The sequence below is a fragment of the Athene cunicularia genome (assembly GCF_003259725.1).
Source record: "Athene cunicularia isolate RWA chromosome 6 unlocalized genomic scaffold, athCun1 chr6_part2, whole genome shotgun sequence".
Lineage (NCBI taxonomy): Eukaryota > Metazoa > Chordata > Aves > Strigiformes > Strigidae > Athene > Athene cunicularia.
The window spans coordinates 9580722-9593548 of record NW_020799106.1 but is presented as its reverse complement, the minus strand read 5'-3'; the positions used below and the strand labels follow the sequence as shown (position 1 = coordinate 9593548).

Genomic DNA, 12827 nt, shown 5'->3' with positions numbered 1-12827 from the left:
GGATGAGGGGTGGGTCAAAGTCTGCTGAGGGCACCTAAACAGGATGCTGAGACTCACAGTGAAGAGAGAGGTTGTCTAGTGTAGATACATGTTCCTTGTACCCAAGTTTGGGGAGGTCACACTCAAAAACCCAAATGTTCAGTAGTATTTCAGCGCTGTTCCCTGCATCTGTTCTGTGTGCACAAGTCATTGAAAAGGACACCAGGGATTATAATTAGTGATATTTTTCATGGTTAATTAAAAATAAAGACTGATGTGAAAGTCAGATTGCACATCAACAAAAGTAGATTGGCTACTTTTCGACCTTCACTGAAGCCGTATTGATGACTGAGATGTCCTGGGGAAAGACCATACAGATTTTCAAGGGATTAGTACAGAATAAGCCTCAAGGAATCAAAGTCAAGCAAGTTGTCAGCTAAAAACAACAAAAAGCCAGAAACCAGCAGACTGTACAAGAGATGAAACATCTATTATTTTCAGGTGTAACATCATTTTTCTGAAAGTAATGACATTTAGTCAGAAATGTTACCTGAACTGGGAATTATTCAACAAGTAGCTACAAAGCAAGACAACAAAAATAAAAATTATAGAGCACTGTAAATATTATATCTATAGTTCTACACAAGGCTATTCCTTTGAGAGGAATTCAGAAACTGAAAATCTTCATTAGTCTGAAACAACAGGGGAGGGTTTGTTTTTACAGATCAGTCTGTTGCAGAAATCGATCTTTCTAAGGGAAGGGCATTACAAGGGACTTGGGTGCAAAAGCCATGAAATACAGAATTTGCAGTTTATGCTCTACTAAAGACAGCAGACACACAGGGCTCAGTGAGGACTCACTTATTAAATGATTTAGACACAACTTGGGATTATTTTAGTTGAATGTCTTGGTGGAGCCCTTTTTTAAAGAGTGAGTGAATTATGACTGGTCTGGGAATAACCTTTATGCTGGCACATGAATCAGAAAACAGGACTCTAACAGACAGTAGCCACTGCAGTTTTAGGAATTAAAAGGCATTCATGGTTTTTTTTTTTTTTTTTTTTTTTTTTTTTTGCAGTCACTGGGCTGACGGCACGGGGAGCACGTCCCACCTCCCCAGTGACACTACTAAAGGGGTGCACCAGGCAAAGGCTCAGCTTCGTGCCTGACAGTGGGACTAAGGACTTGACCCATCGGGGTGGTCAGTCCCAGCGGCACTGAGGAGAGGCACCTCACTGCACCCATTAAGCAAGCTGTATTTCTGCAAACATGCGAAACACAAACTGGACAGACCTTGCCCTCAACAGGGCTCTTGTACACTATAACAGGGTGTAGCCTTCTGCACTCTCAGTACTAGAAGGGCTGTGTTCAGCTTCAGCTGCATTTTCAGCGCAGAAAATTGTGAGAAATCCCAGAAGCACATGAGCACTCACCAGCTACAGGGCTGAAGCCAAAGCCTGAAGGGAAGCATGCCTAAAGCCAAGGCAAAACTACAGCCCTGAAGTTTTTTATCATCCAAATGTACTTATCCTTCCTTCAATAATAGTCTAAAACTTTTTATTTTTACTTTCAAAGTTGATTAAAAGATAAAACCACCTGCAACAGCATGATTAATCTCTGATATTGTAAAATTACATGAGCAGCTACCTCACCAGTATGATGTGCAAAAAGGCTAAATATAATTTTTAAAATCATATTCTGCTCTTCGCACAACAAAGTCTAAATAACGTGTCAGGGTATTTACAATGAACATACACAGTATTTCCTAACCCTGGAACAACAGTTGTGAATTTTTCAGCTGGTGGTATTTAGTCTGGGAGCATTATGCATGGTACCCACCTGGAAGAAGTAACTTAAGGAAAGAATCAGGTATCCTACGCTCTGCACTCAGAGTCATGGTACATTAAATGAGCAATGCGACATATTCACTTGTTGAAAAGATGAGTGAGAAGAAAAATTGGTACTTAAAAGGCATATATATCCATACACACACTCTCTAACTCTTTGAGCTGCAGAAAGGAAAAGTACCAATAGTTGTCAATAGATGGAAGGAAACTCATCACTTTTGCACTCTAAAGCAGTAGGGGTTTTCCCACCTAGTGTATTAAAAAATGAAAACCAACCAAGCAAGGATAGCTAAAATAATGAGTCTAAAGAAATGAGAAACTTCTGCTTTATAAAGAGCCATTGAAGTTAGCATCACTGGACAGCAGCAAGCTGGTGAGCTCAGACTCAGCGATGGTGCCTGAGTGGGCTGACATCCAGGGGGGCATCTTCACTGGAGCCTCGGAACCCCATGTCAGCCAGACCAAGTGGTTGTAAACCTTCCACCAAAGGGTGAACAGCATTCCCACTGGGGCCTCTGCACTTGCATCTTCTGTTGCTCAAGTTGAAGAGGGAGGCAGGCAGATGGAGGTCAGAGATTCGGGAAGGTCTCCATGTGCCAGTCCCACCTCTGGCTGCTCAGGACCATAACAACGTGCTGCAGAACCAAAGTTCCACCTGCACGCACCCAATAGCTTCTCCTCTACTCAGTGACTTCTGAGCAATGTTTACACAGCATCCAATAAAATGGGTTTCTTTCAGACAGAGCAAATGTGAATTAAAAACCACACCTCTGCCTGCCATTGATTGTAAAGCAATTTGAAAACGGGGATTATTTTCTTATACAAAGGCATTAGATAGATCAGTTGAAATGGTAGTCACTTTTTTTTTATATTCTACAGAGTTTTCACAGTTAAACCTGGATCACAAACTTATTTTTCTACATTTGAAGGTGTATGTCTGTAGAATAGCATGGATTAACTAGCAATAAATTAGAAGTCAATGGAAAATGAAAACCTTATTACAGAAGTAAATTCTCAACATTATCATGAACTTAGACCCACACTACAGATTCATACACAAAAATAGAGTAATTCTACAAAGCCACCTCCTGGATTACATATTTTCTGTTCTCCATCCTCACATTATCAATAGAGATCTCTAAGAAGTTTCCAAGGTTGCTTCAAGATTGTTTTCCTGCTGTCCTGGCCCGTCTTCTCCCATCCTGCTCCACATGCAGCCACAGCCTCCAAGCAATTACAGAGCATAGCTAAAACCGGCACATTATTTTGCCCAGATGAGGAGTTTGAGAAGTTCAGGTTTCAGGCTTTTATTTATCCTAGTCCCCCCACATGGACCTTCTAAGCCACCTTGAGCCACCGTAAGAATTTGTGTAGTATGGTGAAAAGGTCTGTTCTTAAGGCATTGTACAGTTTGTGTCCACTACAAGTGAAGATGACCCATTTTCTTATTTGTGTGATTCCCAGCCATCATGAAGACAGACCCAGCGCTAACGACTCCTGTCCCAGGCTGAAACAGCACAGCAAGATACTGGAAGACATTTTAGAGGCAGGTCCCGCCTGGGGAAAGGCAGCTGCACTGGGATCACCATCAGTTCAGAGCATACGTATGCCTGTCCTGCAGGACAGTAAGAATCACAGTCCTTCCTCCCTGCCATCCCTCCAGATTCACAATGGGACCAGAGTCCCATAAAGCCATATGAGAAGCACCTCAGTGCTTCACACATAGAATCGCTCTGTGACTTTGAGAAATCTGACCCACAACATTTACACTCTACATCAAAACATAACAAATGAGGTTGAAAAGAAACCAGAAGAAGAATGAATGATGGTCAAATGCTAACTACTAAATTCACTAAATATTCAGTACTTGCCTTCCTAGGTGTATAAACCAAGATTATTTTTTTTTTATAATTCCTCCTGCCCCCCTTTTAAAAGGATGAACAGATAAAGAGTAACTGTGGAAAGACAGAGATGGATGCCCAGGAGAAAGCAGAGGGCAAAGAGGAAGCGGTGAAGCAGAGAGTTTGGGTCACAGAGCAGCACTGAGAGAAGCAGATTTAAAAAAGTCAGAGGACAGAGCAGGGATACAGGGAAAAAGCATTCAGGCTTCAGAGACTATACTATCCTAGCGCAAATACCGCTAAGGACTGGGGAGGCCAGGGGGTCTAGCTAGGGAAAGAGTTTACAAGTTTCAAGCTCACTCAAAGTCCCAAATCATTTGTTATTGTGCACAAAGTCCCATCCTGTAAGATTATGACAGCAAAGCATCATCTCAGACAAAAACAAGCACCCCATCCTTTCTCACCCCATCCTTAACTTCAGAGTTGAGAGAAAAAACTGAAAACACTGAATTTAAAGGTTTAAAACCAGCCTAGAACCACGAAAACATGAAAACAGATTTTCAGAAATTCCTCTCAAATTTTTTTTTTTTTTTTTGGATGTTCAGGGGTCCTCTTGTTCCTCCTTTAATGTTTCACTGGCGGAAGGTCACCACCAGGCCCCATGGTGAGGCCACTGACGTTGCTCTTGTATCTTCTTTCTGTAAGTTTTTCTGAGAGAAAACTTCTTAGTGCTTCGTAATGCAAACACAGTAAGCAAAGCATGCCAGTGTCCACAGACTGACTCAAGTTTGTTGATTTTTAAAATACCGTTATTTTATTTCTCCATGGCACAACAGAACCCAGTACTTCTACCAAAAAATTAACTATATTTGTTAGATCTCTACAGACTACATTTCTCCACCATACCGTGACAGACTACACAGAGCAAAATCCAGAGTCCTACCCCAATGATTATAGCAACAGTCTAAGGTAAATTGAAAAGAGATGTAGCTCCCTCCCCAGAGTACCGGAGCCACGGCTACACTGGCTGCTTCTGTCCCTCTCCTCCAGGGGACATTTCTGAGGCCTTAAACCAAAAATGGAGCCAGCAGAAGGCCCCTTTACATGAGACTTTCCTAATATTTAATTTCTCTTTCTGTACCCAGCTCGAGAGGCACGTTGCTGTGCCTGCCCCCCCACACCACTGACAGCGGCACACCTCCATCCTAAACGTCTTCATGGGATTGGACAGACCATGGTCTGCAAAGTCCTTTACTAGATGTCTGACAAAACTCTGCATTGCAAGTGGCAAAGCAAATCAAGTGTGCAGAAGACAGCTGGGAAATTAATGTCTTTCCCCTACAGGGGATCTTTTTTTTCCAATTTCAGTCTTTAAAAACTTCTCATTCTGGGAAAATTTTCTATTTTCCTTAGCATTTGAGACTCTTCTGAACTCATTCTAACTCTTAATGGTACAGAGGGCAAATGCAAACACTCTCTTCAAAAGAGTATCTAAAGGTTTACACTGAATTTCTACTAAAATTTCAACCTCTATAAAATGTAACTTAGAAAGAACTTTTTTTAAGATGTAAAAAATTCAGTCATGCTTCCTCAGATATTTTTTTTTTTTTTTTAAATGTACAATTGCATATGCAAATACCTGTATAAGCTGAGACCAAAGGCCCATCTGTTCTGATATCCTGGTTGCAGCAGAGGCCAACAGGCAGTGTTCAGGACAGATCTGTACCTCTAAGTGACTTACACGTCCCTCTCCCATGTGCTCCTTGGTTCCAGATCTCCCTTGTCCCCTAGGTAACTGGCTTTACATGTAAAAAAGACATTTACAGACCCCACAGGCTTTTCTTCAAAAGCTTACAACTGCATATATCGAGAAGGCGTCAATTCTATTTTGCTCAAGGGACTAAATAAATATGTAACCGTGCATACATTCAGAGCATATCATCCTGCTAACAGAAGGAAAACTAATAATCTGACCTCTCTCCGAGTCAGCAGACATGAATGTGCAGAGCAGCAAAGGTTGTCCAAACAACTGGAGGGGAGGCCAGGGTGGCTGTCTGTCGTGCAGCCAGGAGGACACCCCTAGTCCAGGGGCTTTTAGCAGCCTCCCTGGCCCCCAGACCACCTGCTCATCTGCCAAGTAGGCTGCTGAGTCTCTGGCAACCCCACAAAGATAAAATGTCTACTGAAATAGAAGTTTGAAAGACATTGAACTGTAGGATTATTTTTTATTTTAGCAAATGGGATCAGAAACTAATTGTTAAGGTTGACATAAGATTCTCCATTATATATACAAAAAGCTGCTATTTCCTGAAAACATATTCCCAGATTGATGCTCTCTGATATCTGACAACAAGTGCAGACACAAAGAAAATTACCATTAACAAAAACGTTACCTTATAAATTACCCACACATGCAACGGAAAGGCTATCAAGACACAAAATACACAGGCTAAAATTTCTGGGAACATTTCAAAAAGAAAACATTCCTCCTCTTACCAGACAGCGCAGATATAGTAAAAAAGCACATACTACAGTCAGCGGTGAGATAAAAAGTCTTCAGACTATTCCAGCAAACACTTTGTTTCTTGTCTCATTTCCCAGAAGACCTTGGCAACAGCAGTTCTTGAAGGTGATTTTGATTTTAAGACACAGCACACAACAAGAAGGATACGCATAAATAGGCAGAATGCAACGACTTTGAGTTAGGCTTTTCAGGGATGAAGCTATCTGGAATTAGAAAAACTTCCTCTAGTTACACATCCTTTGATAAAGGAAACGCATTAGCACCCTTAAATTTCCCAGAAGTTTTATTCTATTTAGACAAACTCTTCTGTGAGAAATAAAAACCAGCATAGGGATTATCTCTGCATTTTGTCGGGGTCAGATGATAAGGGAAAACGCTTTTGAAATTACTAAACTCGGTGTAAAGTGGCACAACAATGATGTACAGCAGAAACAAGAGCGAACACAGTGTCCTTGCCTAAAAGCAACACAAATGAATTCACGAATTAGTCAGAGATTAGAAAGACAAGTCAGGGAGTGAAAACAAAGGGCTGATAGTTGGTAGCCCTGGATTTAGGAACTGCAATAACAACCAGGCATATAAACCCAGGAAAGATCATGAGGCTTCTAAGAAGAGGAGACCTTCAGCGCTGGATGTCTTAGGAAGACATCTGACAAACATTCATCAGAAACAAAGACCAAATCCCACAAAGCCAGAAGAATGGACTGGCAGTTTTTATTCTATGACCCTGTTATATTGAGAGACAGAAGAAACATCAGCAAGTTTTACTTCCATTCACATATTGGACCTCTTCCTGAATTTGGTCCGAGTTTGAAAGCCACAACTGGAAAGTTATTCTTTGCCTTACTAAACACTCAGAGATGAGGGAGAACCAGCCCAGGGCAATCCTGGAGCACAGGGGGTATGTCAAAAGGAAACTTTATACAATTCCATGTTCTGGAACAGCAACGTTCTGCCATGATTTGCAATGTAGAAATTACCCCAAAGTAATGGACATTTCTTGCCACAATACCTAATTCTACAAACGAGATTTTGGACCAAAATTTGTAACTTCTGAGAGTAAGATTATTACATATGTTGAAAACTCCTGGTTTTATTTCAGTCCTTTGGGGAAAAAGCTATATTAACAGAGTTTGTGTATATTCCCAGCCAGAACTGAGCCCCTGGGAACAAAAATGCTCTGATTATGTGCATCAATTATTAAGTTTGGTACCTGCAAATGATTTCCATTTAAAAGGAAACAGGCCTCCAGGGATATCCAGGAGGGATCCCAAGCCTTCCCATTTAAATATATTACCACAAAACTAATCTCATTTCTCTTTCAGACCTGTTTTATTTTATTGAGACCATATTAATAAACATTAATAAATGTTGCATTTACTCTTCACCTGCCAAGCAGGTACCAAGCCAGGCGAAAGCAAAAACAATTTTAGCTGTGTGACTGCAGAGACATCAGTGGAAGGCCAGGACACACATACTAGCTATTTCCTAGCACAACACAGTTTTAATTTACTATGTCTGTGCGATATGGTCAAGCTCCTCATAATTAAAGACACACCCACACATCCCAAACACAGCAAAGTTACCATGTGCGTGCTACCAAGTCCCAATCTTATTCCTGGGAAGTCCCAGCATCTAGCAGTCCAGCCACAGGTTCTACCTGCAAAACATTTCTAGGAGAAAATGTGCTTCGTGCAGCAAACAGGATCAGTGGCACCCACGGTCAACAGAAAGACACGGTATTTTCTCATGACCTTTGCACAGGAGTGCAAAGATCACCCGCAAAACACTGCTCTGTGGTACCTTCCTTCTCCAGACCTGTGAAGAGACATCCTCACCTGCAAGCACATCGCAGTTTCCTTCCATCACCCATTTTCTTGTTCATCAAACTCAAATCTATGACACTGCGTTCAACCCAAAAGTCCAAACACGTTCCTCTAAATTTATTTTCATGTTCTTTAACTTTGGGCTTTTTCTTTCCAAATCCTTCCTCAGGTTAACAGGTTCTGCCTCTTTCTTTGAACACATTCAAAGTACATCTGCAACCATTCACATACTGAGTGCAAAAGTGCCAGATTTTAAAACCAGCAATACTTTACACTGACACGTCCTTAAATGAGACAAAAATTTGCATGTATAGGTTGAAAGAAATGCAACTTCAAAAACTGAGAGTGTTCCTGGATTAAATTACTGCCAACTGCCGTGACCTTTTTTTAAGGCAACTACAGACCATGAGTGATAAAGTTTATATTTGCAGCCCGTCTGCTTCTTTTCAAGATCCCCAACTGATAATTTTCTGATAACACTATTTTTAAGTTCCTGCAAATATTCTCTATCTGTCAGGTATAACAAATGTTGCTGCAATACAAACAGGTTTTCACCAGGGATCTACCTCAATTTTTTACTTTCTTGGTTGCTGAGGACACAAGACCAGGTTCTTCATACCTACATGCACCAAGAACACAGAGGAGCCTGAGCTGTCATCTGTGGTGTCACCTTGGACCAGGTCAAATGCCAAACTTAACCCAAAATCCCCCCAGGACCATGGGGACCTCCAGGGTGAGCCCATGGCTTCTGAGCTCCAGGGCAGAGCGATCAGCAAGAAGGGCTGCAGCCAGGGCTCTTCAGGCCTTTAGGTCCCTCCTGTCAAATAGGAGAACCTCCAAGTCCCAAAAACTGAACATAGGAAGAAACAGCCTAGTTGGAACAATCAGGATTTCCTGGCTCTTTCCCTACAGATAAGCCTCAGGATCTTGGAAGACTCATGTGAAGCAAAGGTCCTCTGAATCCTCCTCCTTGGTACCAATACTTGCTACCTGGGCATCAGCATCTTTATGCACAAGATGAATGCGAATTGGAGAGACTGGTTGTTCTCTTTCATTTGTATTTTTCTGAGAAGATACCATATTTCTAATTCCATTCTACAGAAAATTGGAAAATATCTAACTTTCATTCTGATTCTAGAAAAATTGTGTATTTGGAAAAACAGATTTTTGTCACTCAGGAAATGCCAAGCTATGGCTAGGTTTGCCTCTCAAAACAAAAACCTGTATTTCAAAATTAACTTAAAATAAGTCTCTGGGATTGTGCAAATAGGGTGGGACTCGAGCTCTCAATTCAGGTGAGAAAATATCGATAATAAGGATGGGCATCGGGGGGTGTCTCTGACCAAGGAAATTCTAACACAAACTGTTTTATTAAAATGAGTGTTTCAGCATGAAGCCCCCAGAGATGGAGTGCAGGGCGGCTATCCATTCCTCACATTTCCTTGGGAAGACCACATATTCAGATAGTGTGGTTTTGAGTTCTTGGGCACATTTCAGAGTGTGTCAGATCACAAATATATACTAAAAAGTGGTTTTGTAAATCTTGTTTGCTTTCCAATTCCTTTAGCCATTACTCAAGCAAATCAACATTTGGGGTTTATTGGTTCTCTGCTCAGAAAAGTCTAATTTACACTTTAAACACTCAAGGATTTATAAATAATGAAACAGATTGAGGATTCGTTCAGGAACACTGTAATCAGGCCATGGCCGTTGAAGGTGTGAATTAAATGACTTGAATGTTTTTACCTTAATTTGGAGCCATCCTAGGGCCTGTTTGCATATCGCTCTGAGAGGAGCAGCAGGAGCCTGTAACACTCTGCTCTAAAGCTGAATTATTAAAATTTTAAAAGGCCTACCTAAACAGTGCTTATGGCTATCTGCATAATTTTTTTAGTATTTTCAAGGCATCTACTGTGCACTGTAACAACCTCATGTATCTGTTTTCTCCTTATAAAGAAAGCAAAAAAGGAAAACTTACTGATGTTTATCCATTCTCCCTATCTGCTTGTGCTACTTTCTGCAGGGAAGTATCCTGGGGGAAAAAAAAAAAAAAAAAAAAAAAAAAGAGCATTGCCATCAAACTTGGGTTGTCTTGGTGCATTCCATTCACTAACAAAGGCAGAGTGATTAAATCCATGTTTTCCAAAACTTTGCCCCAAAGTGACTGCTTAGGTGGGTTTGGCTCTAGTCTCCCAGCTGCAGGTGTTGGAAAGCCACAGATATTGTGAAAGGGGGGTAAAAGGCAAATGTGTGGGAAATGCAGGGAAAAGCTATGATCAGACATCATCCAGGCAGAAAAAATTACCACAGATCTCAATTTGTATCTTTAATGAGATTTGAATACAAGTCTTGTGAAACAATAATTCAGTCTTACTGTACCTTGATACAATATCTGTCCTATTTTCAGAGGCAAAAAGAATCCCTGAGTTGCGGAGTCAACACTGCAGATCAAGGGCACACTTGACTTTCTAACAGACAGAGGAAAATCCACAATTTCTTGGAAAGCTTGTCTATTTAGAAAAGTGGGAGATGAAACTTTTCAGAGAATGAAGGAATTTCTTGTGATGCCTCAAGCAGTGGCAAATGAAGGAGAAACTACCCCAAATGACAAACAGCAGGAGAGCCTGATAGCAGGACAGAGGAAAAGGAGCTTCTGCCTTTGAAATTCATTCTTTAGTGATCTATAATAAACTATTTCTGGAGGAATGGTGCACTTTTTTGTTTTTTTAAATCACCTAAACTTTCTATACATTATTGCCTAGCAATATGTATTATTTTTTTCTATACATTTTTCCCTTCTATGAGGTCAGGGAAAGAGTTTTCTTCCATGGGGAGAGAGAAATGGTTTCTTTTCCTGTGAATTGCTTTATTACAGAAATAAAAAGCACACAAAAAGGACTTTGTTATTCACAGAAATCTACAAGTCCACTTGCAACCTACAATTGTGCATAAACTTCTGTGATTTGGGTTGATGTAAGGAATCAGAATTCAAAAAAAAAAATGACAAGAGGGTGGTTGAGAAAGAGTCACACCACTGGTTTTGGAGTAGGATACAGAATCAGGCAATTTCAACAGCAAGAAAAAAGACTGATGGATTATAATGGACAGACTGATACAGTTATCAGTCTAACATCCTTCCCTGCTATTTTCTTCTCATTACACCAAAACACACAAAATCGAGCTCATTTATTGTCACTGGTACCCATTCATGACTGTACTGGCAGACATACTAATAGAAAACTAAGTAAACCAGAAATACTTGGAACTACATTCCACCTACAAACATTGTTTTTTCCTCTTTAGGACATTCAAAATCAAGTTCTAACTAGTTCTGTTGTCTTTGCAACCAAACACTGGCTTCTTTAAGTCCTTAATGCCACTAAAATGTTACATTCAAAAACCAGTTTTAAGCAGCAGTATTGCAGTTATCAGGGGAAAAAGCCAAACCTGTTAAAGCCCCACTATTCTCCAGAGACAGTCAATTATTTCTGACCGCCCTGAGCTGGGTGTCAGAGGGGCAGCAAGGACATGTCCAGTTTACAAGCGTAACTTGACAATCAGGTTTTCAACCTTTTCGTCACTTACCTTGTAAATTATGATTTTTTTTTTTTCCTTCAGATACACCTGCTCCTTTTCCAAAGGGAAATCACACTCACTGAAGGACTGTCTGAGTGGGTCTTAGCATAAAGAAAAAGTCACTGAGTGAACAAACACTGGGAGGAGGCTGCTAGAGAGCTCATGGCATTTGGTTTTGCTTGTAATCTGAAAGCTCTTTTTAAAAAGAAAAGCTGAGTTAGAATATTAGACTTGTGATTAACTAAGTTTTTGCTGTTCTGCTGTATGCCCTACAGAAATGAAAACTTCAGGCATTTGCTTTATCAAGCAGTTGCAGCAAATCCTAAAGGAAAAAAGCATGTAATGAAGTCAAAAATTCACTGAAATGATAAAACATATTAATGATTATATACATGCATGACTGGTACCACCTGACTTGAGGATCAGTCAAGCTTCTTGCTATAATACTGCTAAGAACCCTGCAATGTTTAAACATCTGAGATTACTTCATAAAACAAGGGTGTTGTCTTAAGACAGTAATTTTTAACAATGAAACCAGCTGAAAATAAACCTCTTGCACCTTTTAATAGTTCTAGATTATCTTCCTCAGAGCACGGATTTGAAATGAAGTGTTGAATCCCATCAGGGATGTGCCTTTTGCCACCCTGTGAAAATTTGCCCACGTGCAAGCGGCTGAATAAAACACAATTCACACACATTCTGAACAGGACTTGGGAATTTAACAACTACAGTGTTAGAAAATGGCATAATCCCTAAGCGTGCTGATACCTCGTCTCACTCCCCAAGGCTGGCTCACACACCAGCCCCCAACTCGGCAGCACGTCATCCATCTCCTCATATTGTCTGCTCAGGGTCACACCTGGGCATCTCCAGGGTCAAAAGTGACCACGAGAACAGAGCTTCTCTAGGAACAAAAACCAGACAGAACTGAGACACGGCCACACAGATCAAGCCTGGGAGAAAAGCAAGAAGAAAAGCCGGAACCTGTTGGTGTACAAAATTCTTCTATTAATGGCTAGTGGCATCCCGTGTCTCATCATTCCTCTGCTGCCAGGACACTCCTGTGAAACTTACCCACAAAATATTCACCTCGTCCCTCTGCTGCCACCAGCCGCCACCGAGGTGGCATCAGTCACAGGCTTGCTGGCTCCTGCCCAGCAGATCTACACGTTCTACCTGGATGCCAAGCAACCACGCAGTGCAAACGCTGTCTGGTATCTTTTCCAGCACAAA

At 41.0% G+C, this 12827-nt stretch overlaps 1 protein-coding gene across 12 annotated transcripts in view; it reads right to left on the bottom strand.

The window, feature by feature from the left end:
- PCDH15 (protocadherin related 15) overlaps positions 1 to 12827 on the bottom strand; it is a 457138-nt gene that overhangs the window by 286671 nt on the left and 157640 nt on the right. Inside the window, exon 3 of one of the 12 annotated variants that reach the window (XM_026851787.1) lies at positions 9997 to 10050. The exons of the other annotated variants lie outside the window; for them this stretch is intronic. The gene's annotated coding sequence lies outside the window, so the exon portion shown is untranslated. The remainder of the gene's footprint in view (positions 1 to 9996; positions 10051 to 12827) is intronic. 12 annotated transcript variants of the gene reach the window in all.